At 37.3% G+C, this 15,488-nt stretch overlaps 1 protein-coding gene and 1 pseudogene across 2 annotated transcripts in view; one reads left to right on the top strand and one right to left on the bottom strand.

The window, feature by feature from the left end:
* Nucleotides 1-15,488, bottom strand: part of Clcn5 (chloride voltage-gated channel 5) — a 215,287-nt gene that overhangs the window by 148,517 nt on the left and 51,282 nt on the right. The gene's annotated exons all lie outside the window — the stretch shown is intronic.
* On the top strand, nucleotides 945-1,962 carry LOC104849821 (annotated as a pseudogene).

Genomic DNA, 15,488 nt, shown 5'->3' with positions numbered 1-15,488 from the left:
CTTTTTTTTTTTTTTTCCTACCAAGCTTCAAACTCAGAGCCTCCTGTTTGCCAGGCAGGCGCTATGCTACTGAGCTAATTTTTGTAAATAGGGAGGGGGAAGAAGGGAGGGGAATGGGGGGAAAATAATCAGGATATAGTATGTACAGGTACACATCCCCTCCGATGAATGTGATCATTATGCATATCAAGAGTACCGCTAAAATTAATTTTTAAAATTTAAAAAAAGAAAATGGAAAAGCAAACCACACATTCAAAAAATCAACTAAATCTCAGGCAGAACAGTGAGCAAGGGTTGCTTCTGTGCTGCAAACTAGTTCTTTACAATCTCCACCCAGTTCTGGGTTGCAGAGGCTCCACCCTGCAATAGCCAACAAGGTGGCAGCTCCTTCTTTCCCTCAGCTCCCACTTAGGGCTATAGTATCACCAGAGGGGCAGGTTACTGGTGTTTCTCATCCTTGTCCACAGCCACATGTTGCAAAATTGTACTCCAGGCAGGCAGGCAAAGCCAAGACCAAATGTGCCTTCCTCTCACCCAGTCTACACTTGTACGGTGAAAACTGTTCCAGGTATAGCAGGCCAAGAACCCTGGGCCTTAATCACCCATACCACAGCTCCCTCACAGGGCACACAGGTTGTGACACCTTTTCATCATAAAACCACTCAGTAAAGTAGGGGAAAAAGAGAAGTTTTTCAACCTAATTAAAGACTATTTCTGAGAAACCCACAGCTAACATCATAATTAATGGTAAAGGACAGGATGCTAAAAGTCAAGAAGAAGATGAAACCCTCAATCTCATATCTGCTATTCAGTTCTCTACTAGAAATTCTAGCCAGGGCAATTAGGTAGAAAAATTAGAGGCATTCAGATTAGAAAGTAAGTAAAACCATCTCTCAACAAAAATTGGTGATTAATTCACTAAAACACTGTTAAAACAAATAAATATGTTAGTAAGGTTCCAGTACACAAGGCCAGTATTAACAAATCTATGCAAAAGAGAACACGATGTGGTGCTGAAGGGCAAACTCTGGGTCTGGGCCCAACTGAGGCTCCTACCACTGCTACTTCTGGCTATGTCCATGGCCCTGGCCAGAGGCTCGGGAAACGCCATGGCTGAGGTGTTCAACTGGGTCTTGGGAGATAAAAGTACCTGTCAGCTGATCTACCCCTTGCAACCTACCCCAAGGAAGAGGAGTTGTACACACATCAGAGAGGTTGCAGTCTGCTCTCAATTTGTCAGTTTGTGGATGAAGGAGTTGCCTTAAATCGGACCAAATTAGTGTAATTCTACATGTAGAGAAGTTTATTCCCAATCTGAAGAGCAATACGCTTGCCATGTCGGTTGCCAGAATCAGCTGCCATTCACTGAATTGAGACAAGAATAACTCATGTCTCTGATGCCAAAAATGCATCTGCTCTTCCTCTGATGCTAGTGCAGTACTTCTGTAGCAACATGATGGGCTCAGCACTGAGCTTCATCATTTCTTCCTGGACTTTCTATCTCCAGGCCGATGATGGAAAAATAGTTATACTCCAGTCTAAGCCAGAAATTCAGTACACACCACAGCTAGAATAGGGGCCTGCAAATTTGAGAGAATCACCTCTAAGCAAAATGTCCTCAGATCTGCAAATGAGAAGCTCAAAAGCACACACGATCAGCATTAAAGATGGAGAAAGTGATGAGTTTTTAAGATGCCTCTCTCTGAACCCCTAGTGGATTCTGACTCTCATCTTCTCGGTGATGGCATTGCGCTGGATTTGTTGTGCACCTGCTGCTACAGCTGTGGAGCAGTATGTCCCCTCCGAGAAAATGAAAATCTATGGAGACTTGGAGTTTATGAATGAACAGAAGCTAAGTGATATTCAGCTTCTTCTCTTATGCTTATTAGATGTAAAACTGAAGACCGTGAGGAAATGAGACCTCTACCTACAAAAGTGAATCTTGCTCATTCAGAAACTTAAGCTTTTTCAGGCCAGAGATATAGTTCAGCAGTACAGTGTCTGGCTGCCAAGCATGAGGCCTTGAGTTTGATTACTAGTACAAAAAGAAAAAAAGAAATAAAACAAATTTAAGCTTTGAAAGCTTTTTCTTTTGTTTTAAAGTATCATAGTCACCTAAATTGCCATTTCTTGTAGAGCTTCTTAAATGGTTTTATTGGATATAAGCCTTAAGATCTCACCATACAATGCAAATAAAGTTACCTAAATCTGTGAAGACTATGTGCTGTATCTTTACCTGTATTTTTTTTCCTAGTAATTTAAGACATGGATGTTTGGGGTTGTATTTTTATTTTACTAATATCTGTAGTTTGTTGGTTGTGCTGTTTTCCATTCTTAGCCAAATTCTATGAGCCCAACATTGTTTTTCCCAAACCCTGCCCTAATACTGTCAGTTATCTGAGTTAATAAGCTGAATACTTGGTAGAAATGATGCTTCTGCTCCAAAATGGCCCACAAATCGGTAACTTGAAATTTAGCTGTTTAATGACACTATGTTTTTGGTTGCACTGAACTGAAATCATTGAAGTTTTATTTGAATAACTAAAAAAAATCCCTGTATTTTATACACTAGCAATGAACAATCTAAAATGACATTAAAACATAATCATATAAAATAATCACCGAAGATAATAAAATGTAACAGAAAAAGTTCAAAATGGATACTGTGAAAACTCCAAAACACTATTTAAAAAAAAGTAAAAAGTACCTACATAAATGGAAAGATACCTCATGACAGACAATAACAACCATTGGTAAGGACGAGGAGAAATTGGAACCTTCACACAATGTGAGTGGAAATGTAAAATGCTGCAGCTGCTTTAGAAAATGGTTTGGCAGTCCTCAAAATATTACACACAGTTACCATAATGTGGAAATTCCATCACTAGTATACAGCCAAGAAAAAGAAAAAATATGTCTACCCAAAAACTAATATGTGAATGTTCATAGGAACTTTATATAAGTACCGCGCACTAACTGATTGCGCCACTGGAGCTCCAAGGAACTTTATATATAATAGCCAAAATGTGGAAACAACACAAATGTCCATCAACTGATAAATGAATAAACAAAATGTAGCATGGCCACAAAATGGAATATCATTCAGCCATAAAAGTTAAGCTGTGCTCCTTGCTATAATACGGATTGACAAAATTATCCTCAGAGAAAGAAACCAGTCACAAATGACCAGATAGTGTATGATTTCATTTATTAAAAAATTTCATTTGGTGAAAATTTCTAGAATAGACAAATCTATAAAGACAAGTAGATTAATGATAATCTATGGCTGAGGTCAGCATTGAGGAAGTAAAGACTAACTGCTAATGGGTACAGTATTCCTTTCAGGACAATGAAAATGTTCTCAAATGAGATTGTGGTAATGGTTGATACAACTCTAAATAATTTTTAAAAGCCATTATACTGTACACCTTAAATGGGTGAATTGTATAATAGACAAATACCACCTAAAGTTACTTCAAAATGTAAACAGTCTAAATAAGTCAATTAAAGACAGAAATCTACATATCAGATATAAAGACCTAGAATTTATTATTTTTCTCTTTTTCTTATGTAGTTCAGTTTTGTCTATTTTTATACCTTTTATTTTACTTTATCCCATTTCCCCCTTAAGCCCCCACCCCTCCCTATGCACAAAAGCTTTGTTTCCATTTTTTCCTTCTGTTTTCACTTTTTTCTTGTCCCTTCTTTTCTTTCTCTCTCCCTCCTCCCTTGTTCTGCTTCCCATTTGAACACTTTGTTCCCATTTCCCAACATCCATTATACATCTCAGTACTTATTTCCACTTTCGGTTTCTCACACCAGAGAAATGATGCAGTATATAAACATGTGTATCAGATTTATTTCACTTAAGAATATGGGCTCAAGGCCCATCCATCTAGTTATAAATGTCTGAAGCATATCCTTCTTTATGGCAGAGTAGTACTCCATTGTATATTTTAAAAAAGCATCTTTATCCATTTGCCAGTTGATGGGCATTTGGGCTGTTTCCAAGATTTAGCTATTACAAACTGTGCCACTATAAACATGGGAATGCATATATCACTGTGGTATGATGCTTTTAATTCTTTCAGGAAGATACTAAGAAAAAGAAGAGCTAGGTCAAATGGAACCTCTAGTTTTAGTATTTGCAGAATCTCCACACTGATTTCCACAGTGGTTATACCAGTCTACACTCCCACCAACAGTGGAGAAGGGTTCTTTTCTCCTCACATCCCCACCAGAATTTGTTAGTGGTTGCTATCTTGATAAGAGCCATTCTTTCGGGCATGAGGTGGAATATCAGTGTTGTTCTAATTTGCATCTCTCAAATGACCAGTGATGTGGAACAGTTTTTCATGTATTTATTTGCCATTTCTAATTCTTTATCTGAGAAGGTTTTTTTTTTTTCAGATGCCCATTTTTGCATTGGGTCTTTAAATTTGAGGGGTCTGATTTTTTTTTAGTTCTTTATATATTCTAGATATTAGTCCTTTACCTGAATAGCTGGTTAAAAAATTTCCTAGTCTGTGGGTTGACTCTTCACTCTGTTGGTAGTTTCTCTTGCTGTGCAAAAGCTTTTTAATAAGATGAGGTCCCAGTTGTTGATTCTTTGTAGCATTTCCTGTGTGGTCTGGGTTTTGTTCATGAAGCCTTTGCCTACTCCTATGTCCTCAAACATTCTATCTATTTTCTATTCCAGCAGATTTAGTGTTTCTGTTTTAATATTTAGATCTTTGATCCATTTCAATTTTAGGTTAGTGCATGGTGAAAGATAGTAGTTTCAATCTTTGGCATAAAGAAAGCCATTTTTTCCATCACCATTTATTAAAGAGGCTTTCTTCCAGTGAAGGTGTCTGGCTCCTTTGTCAAAGATAAGGTGATTGAGTATGTCTGGAGTTGTTTCTTCATCCTCTAGTCTGTTCCATTGATCCTCAGGTCTGTTCTTTTTCCAGTACTATGCTGTTTTCATTATAGTAGCCTTGTAGTATAATTTAAAGTCAGGGATTGTGATACCCCTTGCTTTGCCTTTGTTGCCCAGAATTGCCTTTGCTATTCTAGATAAAGAGCCAGAATTTATTAACTATATATTGCCTATAAAAATCAACTTCACATATAATGACACAAATATGTTAATAGTAAGACTGGGAAAGGACACAGCACACTACCAGTAATAAAAATACTGAAAAAGCTTTATTAGTATCAAAATGTAAAGACTATTATTAGGAATAAAAATGGTCATTTCATAATATAAAAGGTCATTTCATAAGATTCATTATTCAATATATTCATTATATCCATTAATTATATTTCATAATATAAATGGTCATTTCATAATATAAAATTCATCATATGTACATGATAACCCTAAACTTGTAACAACCAAACTTCAAATATATGAAGTAAAAAGAAATAGAACTGGGCTGGGGATTTAGCTCAGTGGTTCCGCTGCCTGCCTTGCAAGCACAAGGACCCAAGTTCAATCCCTGGTACAAAAAAAGAAGAAGGAAAAGAAATAGAACTGTAAACAACAAATGACAAATCCATAACATTGACATTTCAATACTAGTCTCTCAACAACTAACAGAACAAACAGAAAAGCAGAAAAGATATAGAAAACTTGAAAGACACTAACAAACAACTGGATCCTACTGACATTTATCAAGCATTCCAATCAAGGGCAGTAAAATACATTATTTTCAAAAGTACACACAGAACTTATTAAGACAAATGATATTCTGAGCCATACATCATGTCTGAATGAATTTGTTTTCTACGTGAATATACAAGAATTCCAACTATACAGAATGTGTTCTTAGGCCACTGTTGCATTAAATAAAATGGCTACAAAATGCCCCAAATAGTTGAAAATCATTAACAGCTTTCTAAATAACCCATGAATCATTTGATTTGCTAAGAAAAAAAAAAAGATTTGCTAAGAGCTTTTTAAATACAAGAAATGAATATTAGATTTTCTCAAAAATTGTTTTCTGTATCTATTGTTGTGATCATACAGTGTGTTAAAAATCTTTTAATATGCCAAATTACTTTTTTGAGACAAGATCTTGGTACATAATCCAGGATGGGCTTCACCTCATAATCTACGCACCTTGGCCCCCCTAAGTGCTGGGGTTACAGGTATGAAGCACCGTGCTAGGCTTAGGGTGATTTTCAAATCTATTAGAAACTATTTTGAATGAAAGAAAATGAAAATGTACTACATTAAAAGTAACAGAATGATGCCTAAACAGTACTTGAAGCAAAATCTACACCACTGAACTCTTATTTTTAAAAGCAAGTCTCAAATCAATGCCTCAGCTTGTACAGAAAGAAAGTTACATAAGAACAAATGAAACCCACAGTAAGAAGAAAAATAAAATATTAAAGATCAGAGTGGAAATCAATGAAATAGAAAACATAAAAACAATAAAGAAATATCAGAGAAATGATAAGCTGATTAGAGAAGATAGTAAAACGTATGAGTCTCTACCCAGACAGAACAAGGAAAAATGAGAGAAGATAAGACACCACTAACAGGGATGAGAAAGGAGATATTTTGCAATTTTTAAAAATATAAGAAAATACTGTGAATATTTTTATTACAACGAATTTGAAAACAAAGGCAGAATGGATAAATTCTATAAAAGACACACAAAAAGTTTAGTCTACCAAAGTGGACTAACATATTGTAGTCATGCCATGTATTTCTTGCTTAGACTAAACAAAAAATAGACTACAGGAATACAATGTTATTAAAGAAAATGAATTTGTAGTTGCAAATATTTCCCCAAAGAAAATTCGAGTCCAGCTGGTTTCATGTAGGAATTCTACCAAACCATTAAAGCAAAAGTAACAACATTTCTACCAAACTATTTCAAAAAACTGAAAATCAGAGACTGGTTCTCCAACTATTCAATGAGGCCAGTATTACTCTCTGATAGCAAAACGTGGCAAAGATGATTGGGGAAAGCCAAAGTCCCATAACACTTTTAATAAATATACCTATAAAAATCCTCAACAGAATTTTAGAAAATCCAATAATTTATAAAACTGATAATTGAGATCCAGCAGGATTAATGTCAGGAATGTACAGCTGACTTAACATTTGAAAATCACCCTAAGCCTAGCACCGTGCTTCATACCTGTAACCCCAGCACTTAGGGGGCCGAGCCGTGTAGATTATGAGGTGAAGCCCAGCCTGGACTATGTACCAAGATCTTGTCTCAAAAAAGTAATTCGGCACATTAAAAGATTTTTAACACACTGTATGATCACAACAATAGGTACAGAAAATGATTTTTGAGAAAATCTAATATTCATTTCTTATATTTAAAAAGCTCAGCAAACTAAAAATAGATGGAAGCTTCTTCCACCAGATAAAGAACTATAAATGCCTACAGCAATCATCATTCTAAATAGTAAAAGACTGCTTTACTCTAAGATCAGATATAAACAAAAGAAGGATATGTGCTCTCACTTCTTTTTAACACTGTTCTGGAAGTTCCAGACAACACAATCAGGTAAGACAAAGAAATAAAAGCATCTAGATGGAAAAGGAGGACAGAAAACTCTTCGTAGCAGGAAACATGATCATCTATGACCAGAAGCTACAAAAACAGATACTAAAACTTATGAGTTCAGCTTGTTGCAGGGTACAAGGTTAACACATCAAAATCAGTTGCCTCTACATGCTAGCAACAAACAAAGATAAAAATATCACTTTAAACAGCATCAAAACCACAAAAGTACTTAGGGATGAATCTGACAAAAGATACGCAAGGCCTGTACATACACTGAAAACTATAAAACATTACTAAGAGAAATGAAAATACAAAGTACATAAAGGTATATTGGTTTATCATATGTCATTTTGTCTCAATAAAGCTGACAAAGATTGCACGTTCTCACGAAAAGACAGAGATTCTCAGAAATCATCAGACCAATTCCACACAGATCTTTCAGGCCCTGTGCTACTTAAATGCTCAGTTTAAAGCTGAGGAGGATTATGACCTCATATGTTCATCTTCCAAATGGAACAAGCAAAGCAAGGCTGCTGGCTAACCTAATTCAATCCTGCAGGGTACCTTGCTCAAGTTGATACAACTTTCAGTCTTTGTGCAGACTGATAATACTTCAGCGAAGGTTTTCCCTGAGCTTTGGAGACTCAGTCCCTAAAGACTGAGGCAAGATAAAGTAATCTCATGTAAAGTCTGTACGAGTCTGCCTTTGAGGAAGCAATGGAAAAGAGGAAGTCTTGGAGAACTGAATAATACGCTGGTCAAAAGAATGAGCCTTGGAGACAAGGGCCTGACACATAATAAGTACTCCAAAAAGCTAGCCAAAAATAATCTAATAAAAGTAATCAATTTTAAAATAGATATCATCAGTTCAGAATTTTTCATAATCTGGATTAGAGGTGAGTAGAAAAAGATCTTTTTAATGGGATAAAGGTGTTTCATTGACACAACAATAGCATAAGCAAGGTTTAGGGGAAGATGATCTATCCACTGAAGCAAACTAACCATACGAGGCCCCTTGGTAAGAACCTATCTGAAGCTTTGTGTAGGTAGAGTAGTACACTATAAACAGACTGCTTGTATTCAAACCCCAACATCATGATTTAATAACCATGTAACCCTGGACAAAGTACTGAACTTCTATGTGACTCAGTTTTTTTTAATCTATAAAACAGAGGTAAGGCTGGGGATTTAGCTCAGTGGTTCTGCTGCCTGCTTCCCAAGCGCAAGGTCCCAAGTTCAAACCCTGGTACCAAAAAAAACTATAAACAGACTGCTTGTATTCAAACCCCAACATCATGATTTAATAACCATGTAACCCTGGACAAAGTACTGAACTTCTATGTGACTCAGTTTTTTTTAATCTATAAAACAGAGGTAAGGCTGGGGATTTAGCTCAGTGGTTCTGCTGCCTGCTTCCCAAGCGCAAGGTCCCAAGTTCAAACCCTGGTACCAAAAAAATGCAGATGTAAGGGGGCCAGGGATTTAGCTAAGTGGTTCTGGCACATGCCTTGCAAGCACAAGGGCCCGAGTTCGATCCCCAGTACCAAAAAAAAAAAAAAAAGAGTTAAAATATAACTGACAAAAGTTTATTTCAAGCTATACTTTGTAAAGAACATGTCTTGGAAATAGTTTACTTCTCTTATGAACCAAAAGCAGCACTTCTGTTCAAACACTGATTAACATTTTCTGGTACATTGTTGATGTTCAACAAATCATTGTTGGTCAAACATCCTTACAGGCCAAAGCAAATTTACCATATTTAACATTGTTATCAATACAGTCACATAAAAATACAATACACATCAGATCCAAATAGGGAAAAAGTCCTCACAAGAGGTAGAATCACCACCTAACAGGTTAACCAAATTCAATGAATTTACCAAGATAAGAATGCTGCTAGTCTCCTGGAAAAGTGGCAGACTTAAGGCTTTGGTTGGAGCGAACATGATGATCTATTGCAGGCATTGTTTAGAATTTTTTCATGATAACAAGAAAAAAAACAAACTTAAATGTGGTCCACAAATAGCAGTAAGGTGCCATACTCTAAATGATCTCACTGGACAACAACACAGGTCTTCAGGATAACTTTGAATTATAATTAATTTACTAGTCATTCCTCTGTTTGGGTTTGAAATATGGCCCTTGTTTGAAATATCTGTCCTGAGATGCCTCCTAAGGAGGGAAACCAATTTCCAATTTCCCTTTGTCCAAATTTAAAACCAAAATCAAGTAGGAAGAAATATCCAGGAGAGTATAAGCTGAAAGCATCCTCTCCACTGGTAGAAAGTAAAGTGCTTTCAAAAGAAGCTGCCTACTTCATGTATATGTTTATATATTTATGTATAAATGTGCATATATTGTGTGTACATGTATGATATATAGGGAGACAGAGACAGAGACAGAGAGAATATGTATGTATACATATGAATACAGAGGATTTGGAGTTCTCGGCACAAAGCATGCTGTAAATTACAAGAGGCCCCCCACTCTGTCCTGGGTCCTGCTAGATATTTTTGTTCCTCCTTTCTAAACTAGTTTTCCTTTACTGTGAAGGCCATCTGTTGCAGCAGTCTTGTCTGAATCCTAATCACCCATTCTCTAGCTCTCTCAAACCACATATTTCACAGAAAAAATACATGTAAGCATTCTTGCTTTTTAACTTTGCAGTCTCAAAGGAAGGGCTACTGCTCCAACATGACTTGCTAGTTCTTGCTCCATCTTTTTACACGTCATTCTACTCTACCCAGGACCACTTGCTGTCACCCCTGTACCCCACTCCAACTCAAATACTTGCTTAAAAATATTTGTAGCTGGGGATTTAGCTGAGTAGCACCACACATGCCTCACAAGCGCAATGTCCTGAGTTTGATCCCCGGTACCAAAAATACATGCATATATACAACTAGTTCTTGCTCCATCTTTTTACACGTCATTCTACTCTACCCAGGACCACTTGCTGTCACCCCTGTACCCCACTCCAACTCAAATACTTGCTTAAAAATATTTGTAGCTGGGGATTTAGCTGAGTAGCACCACACATGCCTCACAAGCGCAATGTCCTGAGTTTGATCCCCGGTACCAAAAATACATGCATATATACAAAATATATATCCTTTAGCCACTCTATATAGTATAGGTACAAGTATGCCAAGACATTAATATCATTCCAATCAATACTGGATTGGTAGCTCATTCTACTGCTTCTAGGATAAGACAGTAAGTACCATATCGATCTGTTGCCAGCACTACATCTGCGCTGTACCAAGAAGAGGGTTAAGATCTTCGTTGTTAAGGCAGGAAATATGGGACTGGGCCACATTTAAAATGAAATGATTTAAATTATTTTGGGAAAGACAAAAGTGAGCATGTAACTTAGCCAAAAATTGCCAACGACAAACTTGTTCTATGACAAATTCAAATTTGTTCGATCGTCATAAAGGATAATGCTTCAGAGGAACCTTAGGATGTTGCCCAATGAAAGGGAGGAAGGAAGCTTCTGTGGGTTTCTGCTGAAAGATCTGAGGCCTAAGGAAAGCAGGAATCCATTCTTATTGGTAACCATTTCTGAGGCAGGATTAGGAGAAGTATTAGGGCAAGTAGGGATAAACTAGAGATTGGGTCTGTTATGAGGCAAGAAAAGCTCAGCAATTGGGAATTACCAGTAATAAATGTAAGAACAAAATGGACCTGAAGGCAACATTAAGAAAGCTGTGGGGTGGGGACAAAGAAAAAAAGCAGTAGTCTCTGAAAGAGATCTTTCTGCCATCTTCCAGTTGCTATATAACTTTGGAAGAAACCACATGTCCTGTTAAATGTGCCAATTTTCAGCCCTATTAACAGCAGAAGCTGCTTTTTTCTTTCTCGGTCCCAGCTGATTCTCACATTCCTGACCTTTTTTACTCTTTCTGTGAGATGTGCATGGATGCTATGCATCTTCCAGTTTCTTTTTAGTCTTGCTGCAGATGTCTGGATCTGGGGCCAAATTATACAACCAAAACAAACAAACAAACAAACCCTAAACTGCCTTTCTACTGCCTATGAAAGCTTAAGTAGAAAAACTGAACAGTTTAAGGGAAAGTGGAAGTATCTGCCTCTTCTTCCTGTTGAAAGTCATGATTTTTTTACTGGAAAGGAGGATATGGGAAATGACTATCTTGCTACTTTGATGATGTTGAAGAATAGGATGCAGCTTCCTGAACAATCACTCAAGATCTCAAAAATGATGGTCTTCTGGTAAGGGGTGGAGGAAATTTTACAAAGCCCAGGAAGAAATGATGTTGCTGGAGATTGACCAAAATGATGATTATGGACTTAAATGAAATGTTAAAAGAAGAGAAAATACCACCAAGTGTAACACAGAGAAAAAAATCTACAGGACAAGGGATATTCATGGTACTCAAGAGAAAACAAGGAAAACGAGCTAAAAAGTACACCCAGGACTCAAGTACTAGTGCACTAGTCACTGAGGTGTTTAGAATACTAGAAAGCAAATATGATTTCACAGTTAACATCTTCAAGAGCTAGTGAGGTCACTTCTGGCACTTAGTTATAGAAGGCAATTGTGTGTTGTTCTTTTTTGAGACAGGGTCTCACTATGTAGCTCAGGCTGGCCTTAAATACACTGTGTAGTCCAAGCTGGCCTCAAACTCACAGTGATCCTCCTGACTCAGCCTCCTGAGTGCTGGGATTACAGGTGTGCACCTTGCCTGGCAAGGGTATTGTTTTTAAAGAGTAGTGCTTTGAAGCCAAGCTAACTAGGACTGAACTCCCTGCACTGCCTTTTACCTATCATGGGATCTTAGTCAAGATCTTGGTCTGAACTTCCACTGGTCCATGTGTAAATTGAGTATTACAATATTTGCTTCACTAAACTGTTAATGAAAACTGAAGGTCATAATGTATGTAAATATCTGTCACAGTATACTGGCACAGAGAAGGCATCCAAAAGGTAGCCATTATCATCATCAACATCATCATCACTACCATCTGTAATAAAAGTAGTGCTTTTATGGAACTCAACAAGCCAGAAAGTAGAAACATGATAAGTAACATTTGGTTGAGAATGAAAAGCAAAGAGGAAGTAATATGGATATTGGATCATACTATAAACATCCCTGAAAGACAGGTTTAGCACTGAGTTTTTACCCCCATCCCTCACACTTCTTTTCCCCTCTAAACAGGTATGGGCAATCTCACCTAGACACAAACACATACACATATGCGCACGAACACCCCTTCCCACGTCTATTCGCTGTATCTTAGGGCACATAATCGACCCCATCTGAAAAAAGCCAACTAGTGAAAGGTCAGTTTTTAGAACAAGGAATGTTAGAGAAGCCAAGCCACGTGAACTAAAGACTGAAAGATGAGGAAATATAGATGGTTCTTTCAACATATTTTGAGATAATAGGAAGAAAAAGATAAACCTTTAGTCTGTGAATCTCATCACACCAACACAATCTGGGCAGGAGAAAGTAAAGGGGGGAATCTTGCACATGTTTCTCGGTAGAAAAAAATGAGCTCCTTGAGAATAATACTACAGATACAAGAGAAAGGAGGGAGGTGATTAATGGAACAAAATATTTTAAGGCATCAGAGAATAGTGAAAAACAAAGTTAGCTTGGAAAAGATGATACAAAAAGAAGAAAGATAAAAGTAACCATGGAAATAAATGTTTAGCGGGAAAGAAAGTGTTTGTGACCCATGACCTCTTTTTGCAAGAAAGTATGTAACGAGATTATCTGCTGAGAAGAGGTGGGGTTAGGGAGGACTAAATTACGCGGCTGAAGGGGTGTGGTAAGAAAATGGAACAGTTGCTGTGGGAAATTGAAAAAGAACCAACTAGGAATGTGTAAAAAAGGATTAGTGAGCAGCCGTTGAGGATCCAGCTGTGGTTAGAAATCACAGTTTGGTCATGGATATAATCAGCATGGTGAGGTAAATTTCCCTAGTACTTACTCAGTGGCCTGGGAACAAGACAGAAGAAAACAGATGCTCAAGTCCATCTAGACTTGGGGATTGGCAGAGCAGGTGAAGCAGAAAAAGAGGGAGGTGAAGGAATTGAGAATATTGTGGGAATTGATATCATCAAATGGCTGGAATGGCTGAGTGGGGGTGGGAAATGCCTGCTGGATAGAGAAAACACTGAAGCAGAAGGCTGAAGGTCAGAAAGAAAAGAGAAAGGACTAGAAGTGCCAATGAGGTACATGAAGTTCTGTGAGACTGAGAGAACAACAGATGTGTAAGTCAAAAGGTTTTTAGTAGAAAAGTTAAATTTCAGAAGAACAATTCCAGATATAGACAGGATTAATCAATATGGCCATGTGAAGTGGTTCCTGAGGCAGAGTGAAATGAAGGTCATATGACTGGAGGTCAAGGAAGTAACACACAAGGACATCTGATGATGCACCAGTATGGCCACAGAGGTGGTCTAAGACAATGCTAGGACTAGGCAACACAGAAGACTAAGCGAGGTGGCCAGAGGCCTCCAAGTACATGAGCAATGGCCCAGAGATTGGACTGTGCCAATGAAAAGAGTTGGCATAATACCTGATAGCATGCACGTCAAAGGAAAAGGTAAAAAGGAAAGTTGTTGATCAACACTGTGGCCCCAGAAGCCTGCTTGAGATTGAGGAATTATTAGAGAATGAGCAGCTTCCAATTAAGGGGATTGTGAAGAAAACATTATCATCAAAGGAAAGAGTTCCAGAAAAAAAAAATGCTTGCAAGTACACGGGCATTTCTTGACCAAAAAAACAAGAGTTTTGGAAGGCACAGGAGATCTAAGAAGGGAGTGCCAGCCAAGGAATGATATGCTTAAGAAAGGGGAAGGACCATGATGAATTTATAAAAGGAAAACTTTAACCTTTAGGGTTCTGAGGAAGCAAAGAGGAACTACAAAATCTGTAAGTTTGGCCAAAAAATAAGAACTGATTGGTAAAAGTACAAGTGAAAGAAATTTTAGGAAATATGGCCATGTTATCTTACATACTAGTGGGTAATAACCATGGACAAAAAAAGAAGACAGGCACAAAGACATTGACAAGATATTGGAATGAGAGTTTCTATAACAGACCACAGTGACCCTGAAGTGGACTCATATCTAAGAGGAATCAAAGATTTGGAGGAAAGAGTCTCATAATATTATCAATCTCCATGATCTTAAAGGAAAAAAAGGAGAAATGAGTAAAGAACACAATGTAGTTACACATAAAATATGCTAGTAGGTTACAGAAACTATTGTAACTGCAACAGGTGCACGATTTTTCAAGATAAGATCATCTACCCAAAATAGAAGATATATGTGTACAGGACACACACACACACACACAGCAAGTGTGTAAGCAATATCACCAGTAGAATGACTCAGTTTCTATTTCTATCCCATCTTAAGTGATAGGGATAGTTTTCCAAGATGGGAATGTTAACACAATAAGGATTCATCAGAACTCAACAGATGCTGAGCTATGGAAAATAGCAGGCATTTCAAATGAATTTGGATCTGTGGGCACAGAGAAAGTATAGTCTATGGTACTAAGATAACCTACATTTCTGACTGAGAAGCCTCTGCTAGTAATCTCTGAAAATAAATGACAGACTAGAAAGAGAAAAGATAACTGTAGTTTGACAAACGGCAGCCCCATTTTTAAAAGCCAGAACATTTCTCAAACATCCCAGCAAACAAAAACTGCTGATCTTGATTAAAAACAAAACAAAACCCCAGTTTATAGTGGAATATTAAACAGATGGCTATGAGCAATGATCAGGTCATGAGAATGGTATATCAAGGGAATGCCAGTGGCTGTTTTTGAGTTTCAGTATGTCATAAAGACATTTTCTTAAAGAATGCATTCACATGAACAAACAAGATGTTTTTCAGACTGTTATACAAGTATATTGATTTATGACTGAATATCCTTGCTCAAAAAATGCTAGCAAAACTATTGCTAAATACAACTCTGATGAACTTCA

This window comes from Fukomys damarensis, unplaced genomic scaffold (genome assembly GCF_012274545.1).
Source record: "Fukomys damarensis isolate Sample0158 unplaced genomic scaffold, DMR_v1.0_HiC HiC_scaffold_39, whole genome shotgun sequence".
NCBI classification, from domain to species: domain Eukaryota; kingdom Metazoa; phylum Chordata; class Mammalia; order Rodentia; family Bathyergidae; genus Fukomys; species Fukomys damarensis.
This window is presented reverse-complemented; position numbering and strand designations above follow the sequence as displayed.